This window comes from Paramormyrops kingsleyae, chromosome 8, assembly GCF_048594095.1.
Source record: "Paramormyrops kingsleyae isolate MSU_618 chromosome 8, PKINGS_0.4, whole genome shotgun sequence".
Classification (NCBI taxonomy): Eukaryota; Metazoa; Chordata; class Actinopteri; order Osteoglossiformes; family Mormyridae; genus Paramormyrops; species Paramormyrops kingsleyae.
The window spans coordinates 27,260,573-27,275,303 of record NC_132804.1 but is presented as its reverse complement, the minus strand read 5'-3'; positions in this window follow the sequence as shown (position 1 = coordinate 27,275,303).

Below are 14,731 nucleotides of genomic sequence, written 5' to 3'. Positions count from 1 at the left end.
CAGTCAAGTTTAAGTGTCCACACTGTCAGACTGGCAAAAATCGACAAAAACTTCAAATGACCCTAAAACCATGTTTAAATTTTACATATTAAGTATTGTTCTTGGCTGGCGGGCAGCCCGGTGAAGCCGATGGGCTTTTTCCTCTTCACTTAGAGCCTAGTGAAAACAAAGATGTAAATTTCAGATGTAAAGTTCACGGCCCCCTGAAATCTGTCCAGAGACAGCAATCTAAGAAGCCCTGGTTTACAGTATATTTTACAGTATATTTTACATGCCTTTCCCACTCTTTGTTTCTATCGGTAACTTCCAAACAGCTTAGCCTGGAGACAAATGATACCCCATTTGGCCACAAACCTGTGGATACCGGCAAGCCCAGACAGCCCGAAACCCAGAGCTTAAGCCCCTGACTTAAGAAACTGATGCAACACTGACATGCCTTTTCAGGGCCTGGAGGGGTGTTTTTAACCTGCCAGTGCCAGAAACCTGGAACTCCCATCATAAGAAAAATATTTATTAGTTGATAAATGGACTCGCATCCCATCCAGGGTGTAGCCCAGTCTTGTGCCCTATGCTGTCTGGATATCCTTCAGCACCCCCACCCCCCAGACCCTGCACAGGGTTATGGTTGGTAAGTAGATTGATGGATGTGAGTCAGTGTCTGTTTACCTGACTGGACCTGTTACGTGTATTAAAGTATCCTTTTTACAATTCAGAATAATTAATTTCAGGTTGCTTGTTCTTAAAAAGCTTTGCATATGTGTTTACTACATGACGATGATAATTATCTTTATGATTATAATACCCCCAGGAGGTCAGCTGAAAAAAGGCCTAGCTATTCATGTCAACAATGACAGTCATTTAGTCAAACAATAACATCTTTCCCTCAAACTCCAGATGGCACCTACTTTGTATATATATATTATTTAAAGTATTTAATTCAAGATTCAAAATCTTTATTGGCTGCATGCCACAGGTGCATTGTGCTGCTTGCTCGTTCAGCCACACAAAAGTCTAAAGACAGTACAAAAACACTACAGAGAGTGCAAAACACTACAGATAGTGTAAAACAATACTCAATAGAGATTGTGCAAATGAGTACTGGCAGAGCAAAAAGAATACAGACAATGCAAAACTAGGCTATATGCAGTCAGTGGCTGATAAAGTGCAGTAACGGATCTGTGAAGTGCATTTGCCACGGGAAATATGTATGTTGGAAATCTGAATGGCTTGTGGAAAGAAGGTCCACGTGAATCAGAATGGTCTGAGTATATGTCCACCTGCAGCAGTAAATTGAGCAGGATGCTTTAGGCTAATGAATCCGCGAAACACTCTGACCTGCTTCTCATGGGCCAGGTTTGGGAGCCCATAAGGCTCGTCATGTTCACTGAGGTAGGAAGCCATAAAATAGGACGTGACCACAAAGGTCTGAGCACACGTCCCAGGCTGGAGCACAGGGGCCGTGTTCCCTGCAACTCTCCCAGGAAGCTTAAGGTGGCTTTGCCCATTAACCACGCTTAGAAGGAAGTCATTCATATAAGATTTCACATTGATTATCCGTGCAGGAATTCCAGATTAGAGAGATTAAGGACTTCATTCATGGCAAAAGTACGCTACCGTTTATTTTCAGGCTTATTTGAAGTCCACTTAGTCACACTTAGACAATTCTGCAGTTCTTCCTGGAAGTTACTTCTTTTGGCTTCCTGTCACGTCAGTGGTTTATTGTTGCTTGCTGTTGTTGCTGCTGTTGCTGTGGTTGCTTTGTACCAAATACATGTCGCAGCTTAATTAATGTATGCTTCTTTTGATGTTAAAAAATACAGGAACTTCAGGTTTATAGTTTAACTCAAATAAGCTCTGTCGGTTTCTGCTATTTCTCTGAAGTAGCCAACATCCTCAGGACATATAAGCACAGTAAATATAATTAGATGCATGCACACAAAGAAAATGAAAAAAAGACAGCTTTTGGAACAGAATACAGGTTCATTTTGGAAAACACACTGAGGGGGACAAATGTGCTCCAGATGTTCCCCAGTCAGCTGGGGATGCAGGTAACTGCTAACCTTTAGGATGTTACTGACTTTTACATCTCCACCAGTACCTTTGTACCAGGAGACATATTCCCAGTTGTCATCTTTCCTTCATGTATATGCTTAGTAGGGCTAAAGCAAGACAAAAAAAAAAACCCAAGCTAGCGCCAATGTTAAGCTAACAGTGAAGCTGAGCTAATATAGTGGCAACAGCATTGCTAAGCTACTGGGTGCTACATGCTAAAGTAAGCTCTCAACAGTCAATGACGAACTGCACACACTGGATAGATGTTGACTTGAGAGCTATTCTTCAAAAAACAGGTTTAGAGTCAACATATGTCCAAATTGGGGGTGGGGGTGTGTCACTGGGGTCAACAGATGGGCACCTTTCCTCTTCAAGATCAATGTAATGAGCACATGGTGGCTGGAAGTGTATAATCAGTGAAGCCTCCCATGTAGGTGGCTGGGAACAGATTCAGCTCTGACACTGTATATGACTGTATAATACATCCGTCCCTCCAGCAGCCTCTTATCCAACCAGCTTTGCAATGATCTGAGGCTTGTCCTGCAAGTAAGTCTCTGCATGGGACATCAAGGCAAAACCAATGAGATTAAGGCCCAAGAATACAAGACTCAGCATTGTTCGTGAACAGATATTTTTTCCCTTACTTGGCATGAATTTACACAGGAGGAACATTTGCTTGCATTCCAGTCATATGCAATGTGGACTGTACATTGATCCGATGAATGGGTCAAGGGGCAGGGGGCAAAGGTCGGCATCTGAGGAGGAGCGAGAAGATCTGGGCCGAGGTGAATCCTTCATTGCGAAGGGTGATGATGTTGAGCTTCGATATAGGAGTTAGGACTAGCAACTCGGGGAGTGAGTCACCACACTGTTGACTTCAGAGAGAACCGGAACCTGCAAGAACAGCAATAGCCGCAACCAAAGTCCACGGCTCGCCTTTCGTAGAAGTGACGTCAATGTCTGGCATTCACTTGAAATATTTCAAGGTTCAAAAAGCACAATGGACGATTCATCCAAAGTGCTCTCTGTGGCTTAAGTTTCCCCTCATTTTGCATGTACTTTAGACTACGAGGTGTATTACACATATCACTGCAAGACATTTTGTGCCAATGAACCAGTGAATGCTTACTCAGAATTCTGTGCAACGAGCTAATTTTAAAACTGTTTCTATCTCCTTCCACCCACTGTTATCTGTACTCGTCACCCTGTATGTGAAACTGCCATATCCTCTTTTAGTTCTTAACCAACTATAGTTACAGATCATCCAAGTGCATCTACAGTACATCTGCATAACCTCGTATTACAACACCATGACACGACCTCAGAATAGCCATAGACAAACATGCAAATGGGATTCATTTTGGGAGAAGCATAAAATAATATTTATATAGAGAAGACAGGAGTCTGATTCCCTACGGTCACTTATCTGAAGATGGTGATTTGTCATGTCTTTTGCAACCTGGTTGAAACCACCGGTTTGTTTGTCCTGAACTTGATTATTCCCATGTTCTCTGCCCAGTTGCTCAGTGTTGAAGCCATTCCGGAATGCATTCATCAATTCCAATCCAAATCAGGAAATGGAACTGGAGTTGGGATTGGAAAAAAAAACTATAGGGAACAGAATTGGAATTGAATTTGAATATAAATTCCACTTCCAGGTCCATTTCCTGATTTGGTGAATTGATGAATGCATTCCAGAATGGCCCCAACCCTGCTGTTGCTCTTACCTCAATTGTGCAAGGCCCCATTTCTCATCTCTACAATATTGAAGCTCGCCCTTTCATCATTGTGTAGGATCTGACTAGATAAGTCACACTGAGTCGCCATCGATTCTCGCCACCTACTGAGTGTATTTTAACAAATGTTTGACCTTCTGAGGTATTGACAGCTTTTTTCTTTGACTCTTCCAACCTTAGTGTACATTAATTAGGACATAAAGATACAGAACTTTCATACTTGCTGCAGCCATAAAAAAACAAATCACATCCTCCACATTGTGTTCTGTGATGACAATATGATAGTCATAAATAATGTGCCTGTGCAGGTCTTGAGCTGTTTCAGAAATTTCCACACTGCTCACCCTGACTGCAGACAAAAAACATATCATGGAAACAAACCTTCAGATTAATTTGATATGTTTTAAAAGATTCATATCTCAACATTTGGACTAAACTCAGCTAATCTACAAGGCAAAATAAGCTCTTCCTCCCATTACAGGAACTGCATACTTAATTTTAGTTTACACAGAATCCAGTTACTCAAAATACATCATATCAACCTTATTTTCTTTTTGAAATGGAGCATGTTAAGACTTTGAGGTCTATAGGTTTTAGGATTAAGGTTTTTTGTATCCAAAAAACAGGGGCAGGTTCTCACTGAATATGACTTAAACCAGTTTAGTGTCAAGTCATCCTATAGTATGATGAATAAATAATGAGTCATTCCTTTACTCTTGAAAAAAAACACAATTTTAAATGCTTCAGTACACAGTACCTTTTTTATGACCTTGCTGATGCCTAAAATAAGAGCTTGTTTTGCATACAACTGCATCCATCCATCCATCCATCCATCCACATATCCAGAACGAAAGGTACTGGGCAGTGGGCTGCTTAGACAATATGCAATTTGCAAAATATTACAATAGATTTTTTAATTGTGTGAGTTTCAAATTTTTAACTAATCCTCTTAGTGTTTGATTCATAAAGATTTTTGGAGCACTGCAATTTTTCATTTTGACATGATCATTAAAATATCATTAGAAATGAATATGCAAAACTGATCACTTATATGCTTCCTGTAACACTGCGGTCTCATCTGCCGTTTAGTCAAATATTGTGTAAAGTAAAATCATTCATAAAAAGCAGCTTTAGTTTTGAATCATTGAACCACACAAGATCAAACACACTCGTGCGGATAACTGGTCTGATTCGGCAAGTTGACTTCACTAGTATACTCAGAGCAATTATTGCAATGTCCAACATGGGAGCAGTTTAGTCTGAAAAAGCCTGAGCTTTCAGAGATTATGCAGGAATCACTTACGGACACAAAACCAGACCACCGTAACAGTCTGCAAATCTCTAGGCTGCCTTGTAGGGAAATCCGCATTGTACACAAGCGCTAAGCCTTTTGTTGTGTAACCAGAGTATTTTGAAAGGGACTGCTTTCTCTTGCTATTTGATTAACTTCAGACTAATATCTGGCACAGGCTGGAAAGCGTTACAGCAGCGCTGAAGCATTTCTCTCCTGCCGGTCACCTGATCCTCATCTCCTGAGATAACCTCATTGAATCTGCCCAGCTGCAGTTTGTCGAGGTGCGGCACGTGGGAAAATGTGACAGCATGTCTCTCCAGAACACTTCACCGCGAAAACATCCCCGTCTCCCTCCATCTTTTGATATGATTTTTCACTGCGAAAACATCCCCGTCTCCCTCCATCTTTTGATATGATTTTTCACTGCGAAAACATCCCCGTCTCCCTCCATCTTTTGATATGATTTTTCACCCCTCATGGAGGACGCGGGCTGCTGAACAAGCATGCAAGCAAATTATTTATAGCTGGTTTTGCTGCATTCAGATTGCTCTGTGTTGGCTCTCTTTGGCATACATGCTTCTTCCAGTGACAGCCAGATGAACGTGTTTACATTATATCTATATAGATTCTCTCTCTACCGTCAAGAAACATACACCTGTCCCGGGAATATCTCTACAAGCCTGACACCACTCTATGTTCCATGAATGTTCTAGATGTTGCCCACCTTAATCATTGAATAGGAGTCTTTTTAAGTTCTTGCTTTATTTGGAAACTGTGCAGCTTTGGCTCCAATACTGCTTACATTTGTACCTGGGCGTTCACTGGAAGCTCAGCCTAGATGCACTTATGCCTAGTTGACTACCTGACATCACTGTAATGTGCTATTTGTCTCACTTGTATGTCACTTTAGACAATAGTGTCTGCTAGATAAATATTAATGTAAATGTATATCTATTGTAAGTATGAAGGTTATGCAGCTGATTATCCTTGTAAACAGTGATTTTTGTGTCTTGGGAAAAGCTGACCGTCATCATTGCAGAAGGATTAGGGAAATGGAGCTGAAACAAACCCACACGCCCCCAGCCTCAGACAGTAATTAGATATTTTGCCGTGCCGTGTTGAAGGAGAGAGACCAGGGCGAACTTTATTTTCTGTGTGAACAGCATCTACTGGATGCAGCCAGTGTGCTCTATTGAAGCCTGAAAATCCCTCGCAGGCATGGAACCGGTTAGATCCGGTTCACGTTAGACCATCTTATCTCTAGCTGAGCGGGCTTCCTGTCAGAAATCCAGCAATTTGATTGCTACATAATGACGCCCGGCTGCCGCCGCCCCGCCCCACTGCAGCTGCAGAACACACCAGTCCCCCCCCCTCCCATCATGTGACTGGCTGCACCACTCCATTCATACCGGGGTGGGGGGGGTTGGGAGGATCAATGGAGGGAGTGTGTGGGTTGGTCGCCAGGCTGTTCGTCTCCGGCGGCGCCCCTAACACCTCCCCCCCCCACCTTGTTCTCCCCCTCCCCTTTGCACCCCGTTCATCTCTGTTCCTCTCTCATTCTCTCCATCCCTCTCTGCTTCGCTGCTCCTCCTCCTAGGCACTGCAGCAAAGCTGAATGAGGATGGTGCCCCATCCAGCTTCGTTCATAGTTCCCGCTGCCGTTAGGCGATGCGCCGTGCCGTAATTAAATTCCACACAAATCCCTCCTGCTTGACACGCTCATGCTGTAATAGCACTCCGGACCACATGATATAAACAACAAAGACAGACCACATATCTCCATTTAGAGGTCTGCTAAAGTCACAAATACAGTTGCCATCGTGAAAGTGTCAATCTGATCAATTGTGCCGCATCATTATAGCTTAATTATATTGATTGTATGCTTCAATTAATAAATGGTAACAGCTTTATTGGGTCTGTGATTTATATAATTTAGGATGATATATCCATTCCTTCTCCTGAGCGCACACAGGCAGTCATTCTCATTTTTTTGTGTCCTTTCCACATTTATGCATTAGGACAACGACCAAAGGCTCTTATCTCATAGACAGACCACTGTTCCAGGTTCTGGCTCTTAAAAAGCTTTACATGTATTTAGTAGACTCTTTTATCCAAAATGACATACATTTTTGAGAAAGCAGGGTCAGGGGCTTTGCTCAATGACCCAATGACAAAATCACCCTATTAAATACGGGATTTGAACCAGCAACCTTCAGATACCACACACAGTCTCCAAACCCCCTGAGCTGCACTCCTATTAAAAAGAGGTAAGGCTCTCTAGGTCACGCTAATTTCATGATCTCCATCATTGTTGAGAAATTCATTCAAACAGCTGTTTCCTTCTTAAATTAAGAAAATAAATATTAAAAGCAAATTGCATTTTTTTCATCATCTGTAAATGTGACTGCTAAAAATTGTAAAATAGTTGCCATAAAACCTGTCCATGAGCAACTAACAAACACTTTTATTTGTATTTTGTTTTCACAGCCAACTTCGTTTTGCCTTCTTTGCAATAAATGTCAAGATATATGTCATTATTTGTTGCCATTCAGTTTATGTCAATATGAAGTGTTGTAAAATCATGTAAAAAATATATGGTTTGTGAGGACAAAGCCAACACAAAACATTACTGTCACCAGACTCAGTTAGACATCACTTGACATGATACCTTCCATGCATGTTTATAAATACAGCTCTGGAAATAATTAAGAGGCTGCAGCAAAAAATTCAGTTCCACTCATTTCTCAATTTATGGGTATGTGTCTGTGTAAAATATATATTTTTTGCAAAGTCCAGCCAGGCTCTTGCCTGTTTCTTATTGATGAAGGGCTTCTTCCTTGCTTTATAGGATTTCATTCCTGCTTCTAAAAGCCTGTTATGAACTGTCCTAGCAGTGCGCTTCACACCACTTAATGTTTCCCATTCTTTTTGAAGGTCACTTGAGGTCATCCTATGATTCATGAGAAACTGTCAGATCAGATGACAGTCATCTCTGGCAAGTCCAAGTGCCCCCTCTACCTGGCTGGTTTTTGGTCATTACCAGTGTCTCTTGCTTCACCATGTTCTTATATACTGGTGTATAAGGAACTTTGAACCTGGAAGCAGCCTGCCTCACAGTGTAGCCTTCTGCCAGCAGAACCAGGATTAAACCAGGACTTAAACATTTAAAGATATATATATATATATATATATATATATATATATATATATATATATATATATAGAGAGAGAGAGAGAGAGAGAGAGAGAGTGTTGCCTCTTAATTTTTTCCAGCTTTGGTTTCAGATGTAAGAAAAAATTAGGGCCTGAATCAGTCCAATCTCAAACCAGCTGTACATCTGAAGGGACGTCAACCTCTGACGTGTTCGTTTTTCCAAGTCAGTTAATAATCACTTGAATTTAATTACATGCAGATGCATTTCAGGAAATGTCATGTTTGCGACTGATATACATCATTCTATGCTCACCTAGTTTCGGTAGCCGGGTATCGGCCCATCAAGGGCTCTTCCTTTGACTGACCCCTGACCTACCGCTCACTGTACCCTTATGGCTCCTCCTGTAGGAGAACTGTCCCATGTGGCTCATTCGGGCTGTGCGTGGCCTGACCCCAAGGATAGGGGCTCAACCACCAAGCACCACCCAGGCCTGGCTACAGGGTGGGGCCCTAGTCTCCCTTTTCAGGTGAGGTTTCTGGTTCCTTTTTATTGTGTCCCGTAAGGGGTATTTGAATCGCCCTTACTCTGGTCTCTCTCCTAGGACCTATTTACCATGGGAGACCCTACCCAGAGAAATCGCCCCCAACAACATAGCTCATAAGACCACTGGGACACAGAAACCCCGCCACCTCACTGGCCAGTTTGAAAATGAGGAACACAAAAGAACTTGTTCTAAATGACCTAGAAAAGAAATCCATCCATCTATCTTCTTCCTGGAAAGAAACAGTTAAGCTAAATTCTAGTCTGCTAATTATTAACAATAGACAATGACAATCACTTCTGTTATTTTCAGTAGCATCCTGTTCAGGTAAATGAATTCATACACATTACAGTATGTGTAAACATTTACGAATGGTATTTGCTTAGTTAATTGTGATGTTGTAAATAAGTAAAGCATTAAACTGAGTCATGCAAACCTTCGGCCTACATTCGGGTTCAAGCCTGGGGCTCAAATAGGAAGGGCGGCCATTTTTAGAGCTACACAGGCCCAGTGACACATGGTTGGTGAGCAGGCTAAGCAGGAAGGAGCAGGCCCCAACCCCATAATCTACTCGGCTCATCGTGAGTGTCACCATGATTCACTCTTCCTGCTGTCAGCAGAATATGGGGGTTGCAATCACTGGAGTTTGAGTCTTCCGCTGAACACTGAACGCTTTTCTTTCCCCTTTCAGTCCTCCACAGAATTAATTACATAAAGTGTTTAGTCACTTAACACGGATTTGCTCATAGCCCTCAATTTAAACTTCAGCCACACTTACAGCTGGATATATTTTAATAAGCGAGTTTAGATTTAGTATATTATATGTTAGTATATTATATGTTAGTATATTATATGTTAGTATATTATTATGTTAGCATACAGCTACCTTCCATTTCACCTATAACATTTTGGTCACCTGTCCTAACCCGACCCACTATTTTGTCCTTATCTTCCTCCGTTTATTTTTATTCAGTGCTCATCAGTCTTTAGGGGACTTGGCTGTGTGACCAGAGGGCAAATCAGACCAAGGGGAGATCCATGGTACCTGGTACTCTGTGCCGGAGGCCATAGCCTGGTTAGCCGTGTTAGGAGACGTGCTTTCAGTCGCTCTCCAGAGCGCTGTTCCAAAAACAGCCACTGAGGAGGTAGTGTCAGAACAGAAGTCACGTGATAGTATCGAGAGTGACAAAAACTGTCAAGAGCACCGATCTCAATCCATGACATCGAGAAACCGGCTTGTCACAACCCGCCTCACAACGGTCGTGTGGAGGCAGCACCAGTGACGGATCACACGAACTGAGCTGCTTCAGAAGGCCCAAACCAGCATCTCATTATACAGCAATCGCTTCATATGCCACCAGAACGACACAATGGAATCAGAGTAAACGCAGTTAAAAACACTGTATATGGGTCACTGGGATTTTGTCCCTGTGCTGGACAGCACATGTCATTTCACTGAAGAAATGTCATATAAATTCCCTTATAGCAGAGGTGGGGACTCGAGTCACTGACTCCTGACTGGACTCGGACTTAAGTCACAAATCTGATGACTTGTAACCTAACTCGTCAAAACTGATAGAAAGACTTGGACCCAACTTGGAATCTATGACTTAGCTATAGCCCCCCCCCCCCCTCTGGATACTATTATGTTAATTTTATAATCTCTGTGCATATTAATTATCTGCTGTCTGCATTTTTAATTCGCTGGATGCAAGGTCTCCTGAGAGTTTGTTGGAAAGACGTATCACTCCCTGCATATACACTTACGTAAAAACTGTGTGAGGACAACTGTGAGTGGACACCCATCTCTGCCAATAAAGAACGTATCCTGTGAAGTACTGTTGTGGGTTTTTGCTGCAGCAAGCTTTAATCAGTAAAGGAAAAAACTGACATAAGTAGGAACTCAAGTTACATGACTCACAACTAGAATTTGACTCGAGTCACAAATTTGATGACTTGTGACTTGACTGCAAAAATGATGGACAGACTTGGACTCGACTCAGACTTGAGACTTGGCTCGGAGTTGCCTAGGAATGACTTGTTCCCATCCCTGCTTGATAGTAGCCTAGTCCTAAATGAATTAGGCGAACCGTTATCTGTAGGAAGCTATCTCCCTCCATTTTATTTCCTGCCAATTCTTGGTGGATGCAGTTGAATGGAACTTCCTGTAAACAGAACATAACATAAAGAGGAACTTGTTTCTTTTTTTCGATGTATTTTTTTTCCTTTGGGGGTGTGTGTGTGTTTTTCGTCCAGATCCCACCGCTGACGGTAAATTGGAAGCTTTTTTCCTCTGTCATTGCGAAAAATAAAGTGTCAGCACTGGCTGTCCTGTTGGGAAGGAAACAACTTCCATGGGATTGCTGCACCTAGTACCTCCAACCTTCACCTCCATGCTCTGAAATGACAACAGGATACTTATGCAAAACTGAGTTTTGGTTTATTTTCTTTTTAGCGTGTGAGATATACAGACGTACACTATTTTGATTCCATTCTTATATCTTCCTTGGTTAATGAGCAAAAACTAAACAAAAAGCAGATCATAAAACAACAAATGTAAAATAAACATGCTTATTCAGCTACACTCTTTTTCACTGTTTCGTTCTTCTTTTTTTTTACTTTCACAGACACAAATTTCATGTCTGATGACACTCAGAGTCTTCAGCTTGGCCCACTAATACATGTTTGCGCTTCAGTAAAAAGGTGTCAAATGGAAAGGCCCTTCATGTGCAAATTCACACACTGTTCCATTAAAATAATTTTAGCTGTCAGTCTTCAGCAAAAAACCAACTGAATGGAGACAGTTAATTTCACATACATTTTGTTATTCATTTTTAATTTATTTATTTCCTTATCATTCTTCTTTAGGATGTTCTGTTTCAGTACTGTGTAATTTTTAAAATTTGCTTGCACTGTGTGTACTGTCATTGCACTATATGTAAGTGTCTTGCTGTGCACTATATGTTTGTATTTGTGCGCTTTACATACCTTTCTGCCGTATGCACCATTTCCCTCTGAGATCAATAAAGTCAATCTGATCTCATCTTATCTTAGTTTTTAGTTTACTGGTCCTTTTCACACACATTTTCTCCTTCTTCTTTATTTGTATCCTGAAAGTCCACCAGATACACTGTCCCACTGTGGGACACGCTACGCCCGAAAGCTCACTAGACCCCCTGGGAGCGGCACAGAATTCTCAGGACTGTTAAGACGAAGTAGGAGCTGTCCGACCACGGAGAAACCAGGTCAGGAACAGCAAGATGTCCCTGAAACACAGATTACTCAACAGAGCTGCCTTAAAAATGCAGTTGGTGTGTGTTTGTGACAAGAAGTATGAGTCACTCAGACTTATGTAACTTTTTTAACTTTTGTCTCACAAATGCTTTCTTCTTCCGCCTGCTGATTTTAGAAGTAACATTATTAAAATGTTTAAAAATAATTATCATAGCTTTACCATTTATCAGATTCAAGCATATCATAATAATTTTGTTGTGAGGAATGTTGTAAATCTTTATTTACTGGTGCATAGTAAAGAAAAAAAAAGAATTCTGGAGCACAGACTTCCAACCACAAAACTTATACATTTAGTCAAAAAAACTGAGGCGTTATATTTCTTTTCCATCAAATACGTTGTCAAACTTGTGTACTTCGCTGATAAAGCAAACTGCAATTCTGTCAGAAAAGCAGAATTGCCACCAACTAAACAAATGATTAAATGAATACTTCAGTACTCGTGATTATTTTTATTACTGGTTGTCCATTTTAAAAAATATTTATTCAGCAGGCACATTTACCTAAAGGGACATACACTTCTGAGAAAGCAGTCAGTCAGTCCCAGAAGCAGTTGAGGTTAGGGGCCTCGCTTATGGGCCAAATAGTGACATCACTCAGCCAAGGCAAGTTTATATACAGTATTGTGCTAAAGTCTTAGGCAGTCAAAGAAAATGATGTTGAAATGATCTTGATGTTGGTGTGAAACTATGATATCATGTTTGTTAAAGTGTGTCAGCTTAGCCGTTTGAACTCCTCCCCTAAAATAATACTAGTATTTGCAGCAACTGTCCAAGTTACCCAGGTAGTTTTCAGGTCAACCAGCCGAACACCTTGTTATACTAATTGATACCTTGTTCAACTGACTTAGTTAAGGGAGCTTGGTGTGAAATTTAACAAATGCATGGAATGGCTGAGGTGCCCCTGAGGAGAGGTTTGGGAACTGAAGCGGTGTTCATCTACCCAGCCAGAGAGACACCAGAATCTTTTTGGAGAACAGAAGAAATTCTTGTTCATGTTTTATGTTACTGTTAATTTGCATATGTTTTAATGATTAATGTGTTTTTTTCTGAGCAAATATACACTTACTATGCAGATAAATAGCTTTAAGCATTTTTGCACTGTATTGTACTCTATATGGCACATTTTCAAACACAGAGGTCATTCAACGTGCTGAACATAAAGTCAATTCAAGTGATAGGAATCATTAAATAAAAGCCAATTAAAGCAAGAGTAAAAACTACAAGTAAAGGTAATGCTTTACATTGACTGCACCTTCATAATGCTTTTATATTGCATTCATAAAACGTTCAGTACACCTTCATAATGTATTCATTAAATATTTATAAAACATTCATAAACATCATGTATGTATACCTTAACATTCTAACATCCCTTAACAGCTGTAATATACATTAATAACAAACATTACATAATAATAACAAACATTATAATTGTATAATCATGTAATGTTTGTTCTTAATGTATATAGCTGTTAAGGGATGTTAGGATGTTAAGGTGTATTTGCATGCTGCTTATGAATGTTTTATGAATGCATTATGAAGATCCACTGAATGTTCTATGAATGCATAATGAATGCATTATGAAGGTGCACTTAATGCAAAGCGTTACCGAAATGGTGATAAAAGGGAGACTTGGTTATAGCCTTATTATGGTTAGTGAAGCTGAGATCTTCATCAAGCAGTATGCCTAGATTTCTGAGAAGGTCCTTAGTCTTTATGGTCTTAGACCCAATGTAAGCACTAACTTTCAGTTGCTTCTCTCTCTTCTAGAAAACAATCACCTCAGTTTTCTCTTTGTTGAGTTGAAGGAAATACTGCTGTATGCAGTGATTAGCTTACTGAAGGCACTGACATAGGGAATCCATGGGGCCTAAATCACTGGGTGACAGAGCCTGGTAGATCTGAGTGTCCTCTGCGTAACTATTGTTATCTTGCAGAATTTGACCTAAAGGAAGCATATAGAAGCTGAATAAGAGTGGCCCTAGGATAGATCTTTGTGGGACTCCAATTATTAGATGACCACCTCGGTTTATTACAATCAAATTCAACATAACATCCTCTGGCCTCTAGGTATGGCCTGAACCAGTTCAAGACAGTTCCAGTGAGGCCAACCCAAGTCTCCAGCCTGTCCTGGAGAATTTTGTGATCAATTGTGTCAAATGCTGTACTTTGATCTAATAAAACCCGGACTTGAACCAGCAACCTTCTCAACATAGGCAGAGTTTCCCATCTTGCTGATCCATAAATTGGCCCAGCAAGCCAGTAGGCTCACATTGCACTGGTGTTGGCTCGCACACGCATACCATCAGATCACGCCACGGGTAAGAAAGATGCGACAGGTCGGGGTGGGATGCAGGGCACAGCGATTAACTTGGGGTCGTGCTGGCAGACCTCCGGCCTGGCAGGTCAGGTTAACTCGTGTCTAGTGCTGCCCGCGACGCCATGCCCTCCTGCAGGTCGGGCTCCTCCGTGACGCGACGCCATGCCCTCCTGCAGGTCGGGCTCCTCCGTGACACGACGCCATGCCCTCCTGCAGGTCGGCTCCTCCGTGACGCGACGCCATGCCCTCCTGGAGGTCGGGCTCCTCCGTGACGCGATGCCATGCCCTCCTGCAGGTCGGGCTCCTCCGTGACGCGACGCCTTGCGCTCCTGCAGGTCGG